This window comes from Panthera pardus, unplaced genomic scaffold (genome assembly GCF_024362965.1).
Source record: "Panthera pardus isolate Hobbes unplaced genomic scaffold, ASM2436296v1 HiC_scaffold_16, whole genome shotgun sequence".
Lineage (NCBI taxonomy): Eukaryota > Metazoa > Chordata > Mammalia > Carnivora > Felidae > Panthera > Panthera pardus.
Genome location: NW_026526721.1, coordinates 150,135,354 through 150,154,233, shown reverse-complemented (window position 1 = coordinate 150,154,233; position 18,880 = coordinate 150,135,354).

The following is an 18,880-nucleotide window of genomic DNA, read 5'->3' as shown; positions in this document are numbered from 1 at the left end:
CATTTTATATGCCTGCCAACGCTGTGCAAGTGTTTCAATTTCCCCACATCCTTCAACACTTGTTATTTCCTGCTCTTTTTTTAAAGATCTTTTATTCATTTTGAGAAAGAGAGAGGGAGAGAGAGAGAATCCCAAGCAGGCTCCACACTGTTAGTGCAGAGCCTGATGTGGGGCTTGAGCTCAAGCTGTGAGATCATGACCTGAGCTGAAACCAAGCGTTGGTCATTTAACTCACTGAGCCACCCAGGCACCCCTCTGCTCTTTTTGATAGTAGCCACCTTGGGTGGCTCACCTTGTATTTTCCGCAACAGCACATGATACAGTGCCTGGCCCAGGGGATGACCACAGTGAGAGGCTTTTAAATGGAATGCCTTTTTATTTCAATGACATATTGAACCAACTCTCCCTCCGATCAGCCTTCTCAACCTCATTAAAGCCATCTTTCTCAATGAACAGTGATAACCTGTAGCAGGGCTGAGAAATTCTGTCACCTGAAGACAGCGTCTCCAGACACATCCTGTCCACACACAGGAAAGTCTGACATTGTAAAAATGTCAATCTTTCTGAAACAATCTGTAAAATCGCGTTGGAACTTGATACCACAATATAAAATTCATCTAAAAAATATGCGCATAAGGATAAACACAAAAATCCTGGAAAGGAAGAAGAGTGGGGCACAGGGGGACGATGTTTGCAGCTATGTAAACACATTAACACAACGTGCATCTGCTGGTGCTGGTAGCCAGAGGCTTGCCAGATTTCTGTTCAACTCCCCTTCCTTGCCTGAGGTCACAATTGTAAATCCCAGCATCGCCCGCAGGGCAACCTCCCTCCTTGAACTTATTCACCACTCAATGCTTCCAGCTCTGGCTCTGGATCATAGCTTGTCACCCTTTCTTTAGGAGGGAGAGTTCCTCAGAGATTTTCCCTACTTCCTGCAAACAAAACCCCAAAAGTAAATTTCCTTTAAGGTCTGGGTGTTCTGGGGTAAGTGGGGACAGGGAGCAAAACACCTATTGCGCCATTGTGCTAAAAATAGATTCACTTAAAGAAGTCAAGGAATATTTTGAACATTATCATCATTTTGCCTCTGTGAAACTGAGGCAGATAGACCTAATGGCTGGGCAGTGGCCACGCCCCGACCGGATCTCAAGGCCCTAGCGCCCCGCGAATCCCTGTTTGCAGATGCTGAGATGTCACATTGCCTCTGTTGAATGGCTTGTGATTGGGAGACTGGTGTCTCGTTTTCTGGGAGGCCAACTAAGTCTTAGAACCAGCAGAGAAATCAGTGGCTTCATGCCGCTGGCTCATCACTGTCCTGTCTCCACTTGTTTATTGCTGGGCCAATCAGCTCTTCTGATTAGAGTTTTTCAGGAAAGGCTCCTTCCAGATTTCTAGACAAGCCAGAATTGCCACGTTGTGCTTGCTAACGACCATTATTTTTTCATTCTTTATTGAGGTATGACTGACAGATAACATTGTGTGAGTTTAAGGTGTACAATGTGTTGTGAAATCCAATCTTTTTATCTTTTTCTTTTTATTGAGGTGTAATCGACATGTAACATTTCAGGTGTACAACATCATGATTCAATATTTGTAGATACAACGCAACGATCACCACAGTAAGTCTAGTAACATCTATCACCAGATGGTTACAGTTTTGTTCTTGTGATGAGAACTTTAAAGATTTGCTCTCTTAGCAACTTTCAGATAGCAATAGAGTATTATTAACTGTAGCCACTGTGTTGTATATACAGCCTCATGACTTACTCTATAAATGGAAATTTGTACCTTCTGTATCAAATATTTTTTTATGCTGGGCAGTGAGGAGGAGGAACAACCAGACAGACTTTTGCTGCCACCTACACCCTCGTGTTCCTCCCTCTGTTGACCGTGGGCCATTCAAGCATATGGGAACGTCCCAGACCTGGTCCTCCCCCAGAGCCTGTTAAGACCCAGATGAACGTGGACTGGGGATCAAGGCACTTGGACTGCTGTCCAGCTCACCCTGCAAATACCACTTCTTAACAGTTGATGAAATCTAATGCCCTACCTAGATCTTTTTTTTTTAATGTTTTTTATTTATTTTGAGAGAGACAGAGAGGGAGAGAAAGTGAGTAGGGGAAGGGCAGACAGACAGGGAGAGAGAGAGTCCCCAGCAGGCTCTGCACTGTCAGCGTAGAGCCGTATGCAGGGCTTGAACTCATGAACCGTGAAATCGTGACCTGAGCTGAAATCAAGAGTCAGATGCTCAACTGATTGAGTCACCCAGGTGCCCTTGCCCTACCTGGACCTTAAAGCACCTTAAAGATGACCTCATTGTACAATGATTAAAAGGAGATGTTGTGAAGGTTAAATAGTTACTTGAGAAATGTTATTCGAATGGAAAATCGTAGTAACAGCAGCATGAAAATCTGACTGAACACCTAAGATACACAGAGTTTGGTGTTAGCACAATGGGCACAGCATTAATCATCAGCCCAGGTGGAGACTGGATCCATGGATGAAATCTATGCAAGGAAGTCTGTGAAAATATATGAGTCGAAAGCTGCCTTTCTGAAGGTGTGGCCCTTGGAAGAGGTCCCTCAAAATACTTTGAAGAAAGGGGTTTTATGTTTAAATCAGTTTGGAAAATCCTCTCTCTTGCATCCACTCCTTTGGGAATTTACAATGGATATTAATTTATTGAACGTTTGGTGAATCTTACAGCAGGGAACCCATGAAAGCCGTGATTTCCCACATGCACTTGACTACAGAACTTGTTTTCAGTAACCTATACTGACATCAAGAGGAACACAGTTTGGCAATGCTGATCTGGATCTTTACACCTTGGAAGGGCTATGCCAGGTATGAATTGCCTGTAAAAGATAGTAGTATATAAACATAGCTCAGCGGAGACATGAGCAGGGTCCACACAAGAAAGTAGAAAAGGAGCTGGACCAGAGCAGCCTTGCAGTCTCTCTAAGAGGAAGGAGATGCCACCTGAAGAGCCTTGAATGCCAGGCTAAAGGGTCAGGACTCCTAGGAGGAAGCTGGTGTGTCGTGTCATGTTTTTCAGTGGGCTCCTCCTGAGAGAACCGTTAGCTTTGCATATGGTTGCCTGGGACCCTCAGTATGCACACCAGGCACCTCCACGTCCCAGGGAGGAGACCACCAAGTTGCGTGTGCATTGTCTCCAGTCCTTGCTTAGACCAGTGGCTCTCAAACTTCAGCATGCAATAGAGTAAACCTGGAAGAGTTGGCAAAACACGGATTGCCGGGTTCTCCCCAGTGTTTCTGATTCGCTGGGTCCCTGAAGAGACCTACGAATTTGCATTTCTAACAGGTGCAAGGTGATGCTGATACCACTGGTCTGGGGACCACCCTCTGACTAGTCCTTCAGGAATACTTTTAATCCTGACACTTTGCCCACTAACAGTTCTTTGCCCTGATGGACATACAGAGGGCACAGTTGATGGGGGTATTTTAAATGGTACTGGAGAGAAAGACACTTATCAGGGTCTCAGTTTCCCCACAGAAATGGTAAATGGCTTGGGGCTTGAACCAAGTTAGGGCTTCCAAACTCAAATCCTAGCCACGTCCAGGCAATGGACAATGACAATGACAGTGAGTGAGGCAAGCTGAGATCCAACTCATATCAACTGGTGCCATGTTAGGCGTTGGGCCAATGTTGCCAAGTAGGTATCAGGTTCAGGTTCACGTAGGGAAACAGGCTCAGTGAAGGGAGATACTGGGCTCAGGGCAACTCAGCTAGCAAGTGCAAGGTTCACATTTAAAGGGTTTAATTCCAATATCTTCATTCTTCTTCCTATTCAACATTGTCTCTGAGGGTGCCCTACTCCTTGGTCACAGAATGACATTTGTAAAGTGTTTGCGGGCTGGGCAGAAGTGAGGAGGCGTGCAGAGCACTCCCAGGGATCTGGAAAGTGTATATTTGCCCTTTTCCCCTCTTGCGATTGTGAGGCAGGGCCACGGGCACGGGGCAACATAGACGAAGGATGGCTGGAGTATGCTCAAAGCTCCAATATGCTCTACCGAGTCGAATCCTCCTGATTCTCTATCACAACCTTTCCCCCCAAGTTTCTTGCCTGGGAGCTAATCACGCCTTAATTGGAAACAGAAATGCAGCGTCTTGCCCGAGTCACAGGACAACAACAAACCAAGATAAATTAGAATTAGGCTTGCAGGAGCTGGGGCTGCTTCTGCTGATGATGCGAGCACAAGAAGGGAGTCTGCAGCCAATTTGAAAAGACGGTCCCCTGTCGCAGTCCGCGGCACACAGGGTAAGGTTGCTCGCTTGTGCATTCGTGGCAGCATCTAGGGGGCATAAGGTGAGCTGGACTTCATTTCATTTCTCTTCTGTGCACTGCCCCAAATGGGTCAGCAGCGATGGATAAGGAAGAGAAGGCAAGGACATAGATGTAGAATTAATAGACTTAGGAGAATGAATAAGGGAATTCAAAACTTTTTTTTTTAATGTTTTACTTATTTTTCAGACAGAGAGAGACAGAGCGTGAGCAGGGGAGGGGCAGAGAGAGAGGGAGACACAGAATCTGAAGCAGGCTCCAGGCTCTGAGCTGTCAGCACAGAGCCCGACACGGGGCTCGAACTCGCAAACCTTGAGCCGAAGTCGGACGCTTAACCGATTGAGTCACCCAGGTGCCCCGTGAATAAGGGAATTTTAAAACGTCGTGAGTGAATTTAAAAAGTCCTTGATCTACAAGGTCAATATATAAATATCAATCATATTTCTTTATACAAACCATATAGAAAAGAAAAGTTAACTTCCATTTTGCAAATACAATGTACAATTGCATAAAATGTTTTAAGGACATAGGAATAAGTACAACTAGAGATGTGCAAGACCTCCACACTGAAAACTAAAAATCACAAGAGACCTTAAAGACTATCTATAAAAATAAGGAAATATACAATGTTCATGAAATAGAGTGTGCACTCTAACGAAGATGTCGGTTCTCCCCAGACTGATTTATAGACTCAATGCGATCAGAGTCAAATTTCAGAAGGATGTTTCTTGGGGTGTGGGCAGGGCTTGACAAGCCGGTTTTAAGTGTTACAGGAAATGCAAAGGGACACAAATAGCCAAGTCAACATTGGAGAACAAAGACTGGAGGATAGTGAGACTTATTATACAATTATCTTATTTAATATAAGTTTGGGCAAGGTTAGTAGAACAGAATGTAGAGTCCTAACACAGACTCGTACATGTGCATCACCTGATTCTCACAAAGGTAACACTGCTGTGTGATGGGCAGAGGAGGCTTTCTTCCTGAAGTGGTTGGTGACAGATCCCTGACTTCACCCTAATCACAAAACTCAATTCCAGCCAGATTATTGATTTAAATGTGCAGGATGAGCCATTAAATCTTCTCAGAGATAACATATGACAATATCTTCTGATTTTAGGGTAGGCAAAGGTTTCTTCAGTGGACCACAAAAAGCAGGAATACTTAAGGAATAAATGGGTACATTGGAATTCATTAAAGTTAATAACTTTTATTTTTTTTATTGTTTTTTTTAAATTTTTTTAATGTTTATTTATGAGACAGGGAGAGACAGAGCATGAACGGGGGAGGGTCAGAGAGAGAGGGGAACACAGAATCTGAAACAGGCTCCAGGCTCTGAGCGGTCAGCACAGAGCCTGACGCGGGGCTCGAACTCACGGAGTGCGAGATCATGACCTGAGCCGAAGTCGGACGCTTAACCGACCAAGCCACCCAGGCACCCCAAAAGTTAATAACTTTTAGAGAAGGGTGCCCTTCCCCAACCTTCCCTCCTAATTAAAAGAAAACAAAAAGAAGAAATAATAAGAACTTTAAGTCCTCAAAACTCCACTAAGGAAGCAGGAAATGTGCCCACAGAACAGCAGAAAATGTTTGCAACACATATATTAACACCATAAAGAACGTCCACAAATCCCTATAGAGAACTCAACAGAAAAAATGAGCACTTTACATAAAAGGATTTTATGTAAATTAAAAAAAAATTAATGTTATTTATTTATTTTGAAACAGAGAGAGCATGAGTGGGGTAGGGACAGAGAGAGAGGAGAGAGGGAATCCCAAGCAATCCCACTCTCAGTGCGGAGCCTGATGCAGAGCTCAAACTCATGAACTGCGAGATCGTGACCTTAGCCAAAAGCAGGAGTCGGATGCTTAACTGACTGAGCCACCCAGGCACCCCAAAAGATATACATTTTTTGAAATATGTTCAGCACCAGAGAAATGCAAATCAGTCATCAGGGATGTGCAAATTAAAACTGCAAGAACAGGGGCACCCGGGTGGCTCAGTCCGTGGAGCGTCTGACTTCCGCTCAGGTCACGATCTCGCGGTCCGTGGGTTCGAGCCCCGCGTCTGGCTCTGTGCTGACAGCTCGGAGCCTGGAGCCTGCTTCAGATTCTGTGTCTCCCTCTCTCTCTACCCCTAACCCACTTGCACTCTGTCTCTGTTTCTCTCAAAAATGAATAAACATTAAAAAAAATTTTTTTTTCTAAAAACCGCAAGAACAGTCCAAACTCTGTGACCCAGTAATTCCACTACTGGCTATATATCCCACAGAAATGCTCTCTTTTCCCTCGTATCTCCCCGACATTTTCCAGCTCTTAGGAGTCCCTTTCCCTGGCTATTGTGGCCAAGGAGACAGATTTCCCTGTAACTTAGGCTGCCTTCCGAGCAAAGTGGTGAGAGAAAAGAGAGGAGAAGAAGAAAGAGGTCTCCTTCCACCTCCTGGTCCTCTTGCTACAGGGATGGACACTCTCTTAGGGCAGGACTGGGGGAAAGAGAAAGCGAACACAAAACCAACCCAGGGATCTCTCCACAGCATTACAGATAAAGTATCAACTATAGAATGCATAGAAAGTGAGTAGATGGTATACAATTATAGCACAGACCAGGACAAAAATAAAATCCATAATTAAGCATTGAATCTCTTTGTTGCTTCCTGAGAGACATAAAGACAAGGATGCATGCTTGCATGGGATTGAATCTTTGGACTCTTTCACTTCTAAAGCTTTTGGTAAATTTTGCCGCGTTAAGAATTTTGTTCTCCAGGAGTGGTTTCGGAGCTGGCAACCAGTTTTCTGGAGAGCCCGGGGCTGCCACAGTGTGGCCAGTGTGGAGGAGAGCAGACCATTTGTCCTCTGAGATATTCCCTTTGGGTCGGCATCAGCCCTAGGCACAGAGGGGGAGCTGCAAACACATTCATAGCGTCTCCGAGTCTCCGAGAAGGAGAGGGTGGGGCCCGGGATTCTGCATTTTTACCCGGTGGTACAAGTACTGTTGCCGGTCCAAGGGCTACACTCCAAAGCGGCTCCTTCCGTCTCAGAGCACGTGGATCCAGGTTTCCCCGTGCCTGGACGCTGTCTGCATCCCTCAGGAGCCGGCCCCTTCCCAATCTACCTGGTCCTGCTTACCCTCCAGGAGGAGAGCTCTGAAGGTGGTCCTTTCCCTTTCCCAGCCCAGTCAGTCACCCTTGGGACGGGTGATAGCTTGTTGTTTTCCTCACTGAACTGTGGGCAGGGTGGAGGGAGAGGACAATCGCCCTGGAGAACATCCCTACAGCAGCCTCTGCAAGATCTCAGCCACGGAGCCCGGCCTCTGACCCTCGTCAGACAAATCAGAGGAGCTGGGCCTCCAGTGAGCAGTGCTTTGCCTTACAATTTTTTTAAAAATATTTATTTATTTTTGAGACACACACACACACACACACACACACACACACACAGAGTGAGAGTGGGGGAGGGGCAGAGAGAGGGAGACACAGAATCCAAAGCAAGCTCCAGGCTCTGAGCTGTCAGCACAGAGACCGATGTGGGGCTCGAACCCACCAGACGTGAGATCATGACCTGAGCGGAAGTCGGACGCTTAACCAACTGAGCCCCCCAGGTGCCCCTTTGCCTTGCAATTTTGAGGAGACCCCTGAGCCCCTCGATCTTTTACTTTCTCAGCCTCCGTCACTAACTACATGTGACTTCAGGCTGTCACTCCACCTTTCGGAATCTAAGGACCGCCATTTGTAGAAATAAGAATAAAGCCATATATTCGTGTTCACTGCATCACTGTTTACCAGTATCCAAAAGGTGGAAGCAACCCAACTGTCCATGGATGGATGAATGGATAAGCAAAATGTGTGTAGACACAGTGGAATACTATTCAGCCTTAAAAAAGAAGGGAATACTGTCACGTGCTACAACACGGATGAAGCAAGGGAGGACATTAAGCCAAGTGAGATAAGCCAGTCTCAGAAAGGCAAATACTGTATGATTCCACTTACATGAGGTTCCTGGAATAGTCAGATTCATAGCGGCCGAAAGTAGAATGGTGGTCGTGGGGCACTGGGACTGGGTGGGGGGTGGGTGGAGGGGGGAGACTGGGGAGTTGTCCAATGGGTACAGAGTTTGGGTTTTACAAGATGTGAGGTCCCTGGGGATTTCCATGACAATATAAATACAGCATATTTAACACTATTTGATTGTACTCTTGGGAAATTAAGATGGCAAATTTTATAGGTGTTCTTTTTGTTGTTGTTTTGTTTTGTTTTTGTTTTTGTTGGAAAATACAGTTTTTAAAAATGAGATACAACTACAGACCTCACGGGGCTTTTGCGAGGCTTCAGTTCAACTGTGGGCGGGGCTACCAAGGCACAGGCCTTATCGAAGCTTGGTTCTTCTGCAAATAGAAACTTTGGCCACGTGCTCCGTCTGCAGAGTCCTGCTGTCCCTCATTCCCGTGGATGGGATCCTCCACTCCGCACCTGCAAGTTGGACACCACTCTGGTCTGGGAAGTTTGAGAGACGAGGACGGATAGAGCATGCGCAGATTCTCAGCAAATGTTGGGGAGCAAACAGATTTGCTACCCCGTGTTGGGTGGGGAGCCTGTGGCTTGGAGGGTCACTTAGGGCACTGAATGGAATCCAAGAAAGGGTCTCCCAGGCAAAGGGCCAGACTCCCTGCCCAGGGAATTCCTTCTTGGGTTTTCCGGGAAGTGGGGCCCCATCGCTCATTCTTATTCTGAGGGCCCTGTCAGGTGCTCACGGAGCTCCATCCTGAAGGAACCCTGGCTCCAGCATTGCCCAGTGAGGAAGAGAGCCAAGCAGTCAGCCTGCCAGGAATTACATACAGCCAGGAGGGTGGAGGGAATTTGTTGTTCTTTTTTTTTTTAATTTTTTTAACGTTTATTTTATTTTTGAGACAGAGAGAGACAGAGCATGAACGGGGGAGGGTCAGAGAGAGGGAGACACAGAATCTGAAACAAGTTCCAGGCTCCGAGCTGTCAGCACAGAGCCCGACGCGGGGGTTGAACTCACGGACCACGAAATCATGACCTGAGCTGAAGTCGGCCGCTTAACCGACTGAGCCACCCAGGCGCCCCGATGGAGGGAAGTTTTGAGGAACACCCCCCACCTTTTTTTTCCCACCTGTGAGTCCAGCTAGATCACGCGTGATGCTTTTCAGAGGAAGTCTCAAAACAGCCATCTTACAGAAATGAGCCCTTGACAACGTTATTTCATATTCTGGGCTATTTGGTTGTTGATTATAATAATGAGGAGGTAAATTAATTGAAATCGTTAGCAGTGGAGTTTAGTGGGTTCTACCATTCCACATGTATGTATAATTCTTTACAACAGAGATTCATCCTGATTACAATGAACTCTGTAAATACTGAAAGAAATACCGTCATCAAGGTAACACAGCACCGGAGCTCTTCGGTTTAATCCACACAGTGAGCTTCGTGACCAAAATCCCCTGTCATACACGTGGTCGCTCTCCACCACGGTGTCATGCTACCCCCCACGGGCATACAGGCAGGCCCCAGCCATCTCCCAGGTCGGCCCTTTACTTCTGCTCTCTCTCTCTCTCTTCTGCAAACTCATGCTCAGAACTTATTTACAGATACGGAGAAAACCAGAGAAACAGCCAACCGGTAGGTGCTTATAAATCCCCTTTCAAATTCTGAGTTGAACACGGAAGTCCCAGTGTGCACCAGCCCCTGACGATTAGACCAAGCACCAAAGACTTTAGGCAACTTAAATCAGTCATCAAGGACTAGAACGGTGACCATTCTGCAGCCTGGCCCTCTACGCCCATTATCCTTGCCAAGATGACTAGTGAGTTGACCCATAGGTAGCTTTAGGGACCGAACTCCAGCCAAATGCCCCAGTGAAATACGCAGGAGAAGCTCCAAAACTACTAACCACCTCCAATCTGCTGAAGCAGAGAGTCCTATTCTCGGGTGACTTTCACCAAAGGTGACATGCTAACGTGTAAAGGGTGTGCGCTTTGAAATCCAGCAGAGCTGGGCTTAAGTGGATTTTGCTACTCCCTAGCTGTGTGAAGATGGCCAAGTGACTTAACCTCTCTGAGTACAAGTTTCCTTAAAGATAAACCGGAGATAATATTTGCATCTCTGTGTGTAGAGTGTTCAGCTTATTTCCGGAGACAGAGTAATGGACCTGAACAGACCCGACACAAGGTCGGTACAAGAGACCTGGGACCTGTTGGCGTTGGGGAGGATGACAGTGGTAACGACGCTTCCGAGAAAGGGGATCCAGAAGTAGGGGAAAGGTGAATATAGAAACATCCCATCTTTTGGAAATTTGCTTCCTGGGACATTCTTCCTCCTGCAAAGCCTGAGGCATGGCATCCTCCAAGGCTTTGCACGCCCTCCTTGAAATGCCCTTTCCAGAACTGCTTAGCCACCGCCATTACATTTTAAATAGCCGTATTGATTTGTCCCTCCCTTTACCAGCGAAATCCTCCAGGCTCTGTCGACAGAGCAAAGCACCTCCATGCGGTGCCCCGCGTCAGCTCTCTGTGCCTTGGTTTGGGGACAGAGCAACTGGAGAGTGCGGCAGGGCGAGTGCAGACCACCCGTCCATTCCCGGCTGGTGTGGACAAATCAGTCGTGCAGGTCAGGGCGGAAGTGGAAGTGACGTGGGGTCAGGCCTTGGGGAGATGCAGAGACCCCTTTGGTTTTCATGGTAAAGAAAGGGAGTTCCAGAGCTTTGCTTCATCCACTTGCCTTTTCCCTTCATCGTGCTTCAAATCATGCTGGCGGCCGCTGCCAGCTCTTGCCGAGACGACGCCCAGGACGCTGGATGCCAACTCCTCACCTTCAGTGCTTGTACAGCCAGATCCCAGACATGCAGGCACATGGCCTCGCAACATATTGTGAGGACTGACTTTGGTGGCCTGGTGCCACACGCTCTGCATGTTTGTTAGAAACACCTGTCCACGGGATAATGTCCACTGGGAGTGTGGAGAGAAAGAGGCCACCCTCACCCTCAAGTGCCCTCACAGGCTCAGAGGGTTGTCCCCCAGGACGTCTGCGGCCAGCAGCCTCTGGGCCAACCAGTGTGGAGAGAGTAGAGTCGGGGATGGGACCAACACGGGAAATCAAAGTACATAGTAGGGAGACCCTTTGCTGGTCTTTCCTTGTCAGGACAGACAGGTTAGGAGAATCTTGGAGACAGTCTCCTCCTTATACTGTGAGAACTACCAGAGGCTCTGAATCTCCTTCCCTCTCTTCTTTTCTTCCTTCCTCCCTCCCTTCCTTCCTTTCTTCCTTCCTTCCTTCCTTCCTTCCTTCCTTCCTTCCTTCCTCCCTCCCTCCCTTCCTTCCTTCCTTCCTTCCTTCCTTCCTTCCTTCCTTCCTTCCTCCTTCCCTCTTTCCCTCCTTCCCTACTTCCCTCCCTCCCTCTCTCCCACCCTTCCTCCTTTCCCTTTCATTTGCAAACATTATTTCCCCCAGCATGTCCTGTGTTGTAGGCATTGGGTATTGGGGACCCAGTGGTGAACAAGACAGAATCCTTACTTCTCAGTCCAGTGGTGGAGAAGATCAGAAGCAAGCATTTCTCTCTAGGGAGTTAAGTGCTGTCACAGAGGCTTGGGTGTCCAGGGTGCCGTGGCAGTACATGGATGGGCACCCTAGTGAGCTATAGGTGGTGGGGGTGGAATTGGGGAAGACTTCCTGAATGAGATAAAATCTCAAACTACAAATAAATATTAGCCCAAGCATAAAAGTCGACGGACTTCAAGGTGCACATGTCCCTCAGCCTCTTTCCCAAATGTTTTCTCAGTTCAGACCTTCCAGAGCTAAGAATAGCATCTCACTTTTGAAGATGCCCAAAGTGTTGTCTAAATTTTACAAACTAGAAGGATGGCTCAGAGCCATGCAAGGTAATAAAGGCAAATATAAATGCAATGAGTAGACATTGATGTTCTAAAGCAATTAATTAGACCAACGGAAATCTCTAGGCATTCAAAGCATTTTGCCTCAAGGTTACTATGAAATACCTATGGGTAAAATTCAACAAATATTTGTGAAGGGTCCGTTTAATCCCAAATCCTATTCTAGGTAATGGTAATGGGGGTAAAGTAGAGAGTGAAATGGACGACGCCTCTCCCCTAAAAGACCTTATACTTTAGTGGGGGAAGGTGGAAATGAAACAATAGAGCCCCCTTTCTCTCTCTCTGTAGAAATACAGATAAACGTTTTATACACACACACACACGCGCGCACACACGCACACACACACACACACACACACACAGTTAATAGGGATAGTTAATATAAAATAGAGTAACTCCAAATTTGTATTATCCAATAGAGTAGCCACTAGTTATATGCAGTAATTTGAATATACATTTAAATTAATTAAAATAAAGTAGGGGTGCCTGAGTGGCTCAGTGGGTTAAGCAACTGACTTCGGCTCAGGTCACGATCTTGCAGTTCATGAGTTTAAGCCCCAGGTTGGGCTCTGTGCTGACAGTTCAGAGCCTGGAGCCTGCTTTGGATTCTGTGTCTCCCTCTCTTTCTGACCCTCCCCCACTCACACTCTGTCTCTCTGTCTCTCTCAAAAAAAAAATAAACAATGTTAAAAAGATAAAAAAAATAAAAATTCAGTTCCTCAGTCTCACTAGCTATTTCAGTTGCTCAATAGTGATATGTGACGAGCAGCTACAATATTGGACAGTATAGAACATGTATATCGCTGCAGAAAGTTCTATCTACTGAATGACACTGTTCCCACTTAGCTGTGTGCATGGCTAATTTAATTTTCCTTTAATATTAAGCCTCTTCGATTGTGTTGCCATGTTTCTCTAGAGAAACAGAAGCAATACGTATATATATATATAAAGAGAGATTTATTATAAGGCATTGGCTCAGGCGATTGTGGAGAACGACAGGTCCCAAGATCTGCAGGGTGAGTCATTCCACTGGAGACCCAGGAGAGCCAGTGGTGGAATTCAGTATGAGTCTGAAGGCTTGAGCATCAGGAGAGCCGTCCAAAGGCTGGCAGGCTTGAAGCCCAGGAAGAAGTCTCGAAGGCAGAAAAAAGCTGATGTCCCAGTTCAAAGGCAGTGAAGAGAATTTCTCTTTTACTCTAGGGGGAGAGACAGTCATTTTGTTCCATTCAGGTTTTAACTGATTCCATGAAGCCCATCCAACATTATGGGGGGCAATCTGCTATACTCAGTGTGTAGATTTGTTACTCTTATCCCAAAACACACTCACACAAACATCCAGAATAATATTTGACCAACTATCTGGGCGCCCCACAGCCTAGTCCGGTCGACACATAAAATTAGCCATCACACCAACCTCAATTCATGATACCATTAGTGACTGTGACATTCTGAAGCACCGTCAATCCACACCCAACCACCTTGGCTACGAAAATACCAACTCTGACTTCACTCCATTTCCAAGGAATTAAATCCCAAAGCCAGAGAGAAGAAACGGCTTCCACTTGAACTCTTATCATATGCAATTTTAGAGCATTTCCTTATGACAATATAGGGCACGACATACTGGAAAGAGCTTGGACTTATGGTGACACAAAATGGATTGAAATCCCAGCCCTGACACTTGCTAGCTGTGTCACTTTGAGCAAGTGATGTAATGTCTCTGATTCTTGGTTTTTCCTCCTGGAAACTGGATGACAATACCTCCCTCACTGTCCTGTAAAAATAAATGGGATAGAGGTGCCTGGATGGCTCAGTTGGTCAAGCGTCCAACTTTGGCCCAGCTCATGATCTAAAGGTTCGTGAGTTCGAGCCCCATATTGGGCTCTCTGTGTCAGCACAGAGCTTGATTCAGATCCTCTGTCCCCCTCTCTCTCTGCCCCTCTGTGCTAATTCTCTCTCTCTCTCTCTCTCAGAAGAAATAATTTAAAAAAACAAATAAATGAGATAATGCAAAAGATGTCTGAGAGATGTGGTCTATGCCAATACCTTTATAATGTAACATTGAAATGGGAGGGCACTTCACTGTGAGACCAGAGGGCATAGAATTCATCTTAATTTATCCCCAGCATACCTGCCCTGTCATGGTAGATCCTGAATGGAATATGAATGAATAAATGTATACATGAATTTGGGGCCTAACCAGTTGTGAGCTTCTAAAAAACAAGATACCAAATTTTGTCTTCCTGTATTTAGGACAATGCAATGTCCACATATTAAGCTTTCAAAAATGTTTTATGACAGAGTATCAGTGTTTGAAATTCAAAAACGAGTTCTCTCATAAGCAATTCAAGCCTTAGAGATTGACTACTCTATAAAAATGTGAAACTATTAGATATTCATTTTCTTGTCATTCCTCTTAGTGTGTCAGAGATTAAGATCACATTTAATAGCTTTTTGTTACAGTCACACCATCCGACCACATTTTCAATTCAATAACTCACCCACTATGGAAGTCATTACATCTCACTTGGGGAAGAGAATAATTCTGTTTCACTCAAAGGTGGCACGTTGGCCTATTTTACTCCCTCTGATTTCACCTATAAAATAATTCCCGATTTCTGTTTTTCTGCGTAGTGTGACCTTTCTCTGTAATGAATAAAAATGTGCTCATCAACTAATCTCAGTGAATTTTCTTTCTGAAAAGAAATGCCATGACTCTGTGAAGAGACCTCTTCGTTATATTAACAAAAGGAAGAAGGGTGACTCACCAGTGGCTCCTGATTCATTGTCTTCGCAGGACAGTGAGTCAGTTGGGCCCTGGAGATGGTGTGTATGACAAGGCAGCCATGTAGACCTCTGCTCCTGGAGTTGCCAGTGTGGAACAAAAGAGCAGGTCTGTAACCAGCACCAGAGAAGGGAGGCTCTGTGGGTTAAAGAGGTAGTTGGACTTCTGGAGACCAGCCAATGAAGGCAAGTGGGCTTCCGACAAGAATGACCCAAAGGCTAAGGAGACATGTAAATTTTTACAGAGATGGCAAAGACATGAATCAGTCACATGTGGGCTTGTTTGTGAAGTCTGGAAATCAAAGCAGCCTTAGTCCCGGGAAAAGTTTGCAATGGTATCATAAAAGAGTCCTTTTCAACAAAGTGCTTTGTAAAAATGGAAATACTCATTCCTAAGGGACTGAAAGGCAAGAAATACAATTGAATTCAGGGCGCCTGGGTGGATCAGTTGGTTAAGCAGCCAACTCTTGGTTTTGGCTCAGATCATGATCTCACAGTTCACGAGTTCAAGCCCTGCATCTGGCTCAGCGCTGACAGTGTGGAAACTGCTTGGGATTTCTCTCTGTCTTTCTCTCTGACCCTCCCCTGCTCTCTCTCTCTCTCCCCAAATAAGTAAATAAACTTAAACAAAAAAGAAATACAATTGAGTTAACAAAAACTAGAGGGGCAAGAAGCATTTCGTAAGCACCTACTATGTGGGTACTGCACAGATCATTCTGTTTAATCTTCAACACTCTGGAGGACTGTGGCGAAGCATAGGTGTTGGGCAGGAGATGATAGTGCCCTTGTAAATGATGGTGCCAAGCGAAGTGTCATATTTTGCAAACAGGGGACCCATTTCCAAGCAGGAAAGGGTCCTTCTGTCATCTTTCATACACACCCAGTGGAAGTAAACATACACCCAGGTTTCTTGGAACAAAATTCATCAATAGTATGCAAATTTGCTTTTGCTGTCTACAGAATATGGATATACACCACACCATAGCAAGAAGGATGTCCTTTATGATGCTAATAATATAGAAAACATAGAAATGACTTGATTACATAACATGAGACTAGATAAAGTCCAGAAAGAGTGATAAATATAATGAAATACTATTCAACCATCTAAAATGGCTATGGAAAAGAAAAATTAATAATGTTGGGTAAGAATGTGTGCAATACATGGTTACATGAAAAAATAGTTACATACAAAATAGTGTGGATAGTAGTATACAATTATCACTAATAAAATAATACCCTTTCATTATAGGATAATACTGTATGTAATATAATGTATCACATTGGGCAGTCTCCTGATCCTCTAATTCTAAAGCCTTTCCCTCCCCTTATAACCGATAAAATTCTCATTGCAATTCCTTAGGTCTCACCTCAAATATGACCTCCTTCATGGAGATTTTAGGGGCATTTTCCCCAGCTGGGATTTCTTCCTCCCTCCCTCCTCTGTGCCCCAAAGCCCTTTGTTTTGACCTCCCTTATGGAGCGTCTATCCTCCCCATTGTACTATGTCTTAATTCTTCTACTAGGCTGTTGACTCTTTGGGAACTTGCAGAATTCGTCTCTTGAATTTCCTTAACTCAACAAAAACACACGTTTTCTCAGAGCGTGAGTGTTCTCTCCCAGCTCCTGTCCTATTGACTGCAAGCCACTTATTCTGTCTAGCCTTCAGCACCACCAATGAAGCTCAGCTGCTGCTCTTTTCTCGGCCTCATGGCCAACCTTCTCAACAGAGTAGCCCCCATGTACAGTCTTCCTTTCATGGCGCCATGACTCTTCCACTCACCGCATCTGGCCTTTCAGTGGGGCCACCTGCTGCAGGTGCTTCCATATATTCTGCATCTGCTTCTTACATCTTCGCACATGCCTTGATGTTTAACTTTCTTGACTTGTTTCAGCAGTGAGTTTTAGGGGCGCCTTGGTGGCTCAGTCGGCTGGGCGTCCAACTCTTGATTTCAGCTCAGGTCATGATCCCAGGGTCATGGGATCAAGCCCCTTGTTGGGCTCCATGGTGAGTGTGGAGCCTGCTTAAGATTCTCTCTCTCTCCCTCTGCCCCTCTCCTCCACTCATGTGCTCTCTCTTTCTCTCTCAAATAAAAAATAAACATTAAAAAATTAAGAAAAAGAAATGGGGGCGCCTGTGTGTCTCAGTAGGTTAAGGGTCTGACTTCGGCTCAGGTCATGATCTCACAGTTTTTGGGTTCAAGCCCCACGTTGGGCTCTGTGCTGACAAGTCAGAGCCTGGAGCCTGCTTTGGATTCTGTGTCTCCTTCTCTCTCTGCCCCTCCCCCACTCACACTCTGTCTCTCTCTCTCTCTCTCTTTCAAAAATGAAGAAACATTAAAAAAATAAAAAAAGAAATGAGTTTTATATGGTGTAGGGTTCAGTTTTGTTTTGTGAGTCAATCTCCAAATTGTGTTCTTTAATAGGTGAGTTACAACTACTAGAGTTTTTTTTATAGGATTGATTTGGCCTGTTCTCAACTGTGTCCTATGATTTTATGTTATATTTACTTTATGTATTATGTCCTATTTCTCTGTGGTCCATCTTCTCTGCTGTTTGTTTTTTGTATTCCTTTTGGTATTTAGAAAAGTTTGTACTTTCGTTCTAGTCATTACCTTTATAGGAATGCCTTTTATAGTCTCCTTAGGTGTCTTTCTTTACTTAGACTTCCACTGATGATTTGTTCAGCCCTAAATTATATGCTTTTATTTTTTAAAAAAATTTTTTTTCTACACTTATTTATTTTTGAGAGACAGAGAGAGACAGCATGAGCAGGGGAGGGGCAGAGAGAAAGGGAGACACAGAATCAGAAACAGGCTCCAGGCTCCAAGCTGTCAGCACAGATCCCGACACGGGGCTTGAACCCACGAACCATGAGATCATGACCTGAGCCGAAGTCGGACACTTAACCGACTGAGCCACCCAGGCGCCCCATATACTTTTATTTTTAACTACCACTCATGCAGCAACCAATTAGATGATTTTATTTTCTCCTTTCTGTCTACCTTCTTCCCCTATTTTTAAGATGTTCTCCTAGAAAACATTCTGTTATTTTAAAAGTTTAACAGGATTTATCTTGAATACAACCATTTTAGATTAATTTTCAGTATTTAGATTTTGACTTTCTTTTATTTTTTAAACTATGTTTTATTAAAGTTTATGTATTTATTTTGAGAGAGAGAGAGAGAGACAGAGAGAGCAAGTGGGGGAGGGGCAGAGAGAGAGGGAGAGAGAGAAGGAGAGAGAGACAGAGAGAGCAAGTGGGGGAGAGGCAGAGAGAGAGAGAGAAGGAGAGAGAGAATCCCAGGCAGGCTCTGCACTATCAGTGCAGCACTGGTAGTGCAGAGCCTGAAGTGGGGCTCGAACCCACAAAGCCATGAGCTCATGACCTGAACTGAAACCAAGAATCAGACACTTAACCAACTGAGCCACCCAGGAGCCCCTATTTTTGAAAATACCTTTTAGAGTATAATTCCGTTATCCTCGTTCAAAGTTGAAAAGATATCTTAAAGACTCCAATCATATACGTGTTGGTACTTTCTTACCTTGTTTCTGTCTCTGTTATTTTATCTTTGATTTTTTTCACTTCTTTCTTTATTTAGCTTTTGTTCTTTTGGCTTCTTTTATTCTTCTTCTCAGTGCTCCTTCTTTACATTTTTGGTCAAATCTGTTCTCTTTTGTGTACCTTACAATTTAGTTCATTTCTGTAATGACTTTGCCTTGCTGTTGTTGTAATTTCTTTCTTGAACTTAACTCCCATTTCACATTTCCTGTGTTCTCTCCATTTCTTTTTTTTTTTTTTTAATTTTTTTTTTTAACATTTATTTATTTTTGAGACAGAGACAGACAGAGCATGAACGGGGGAGGGCCAGAGAGAGAGGGAGAC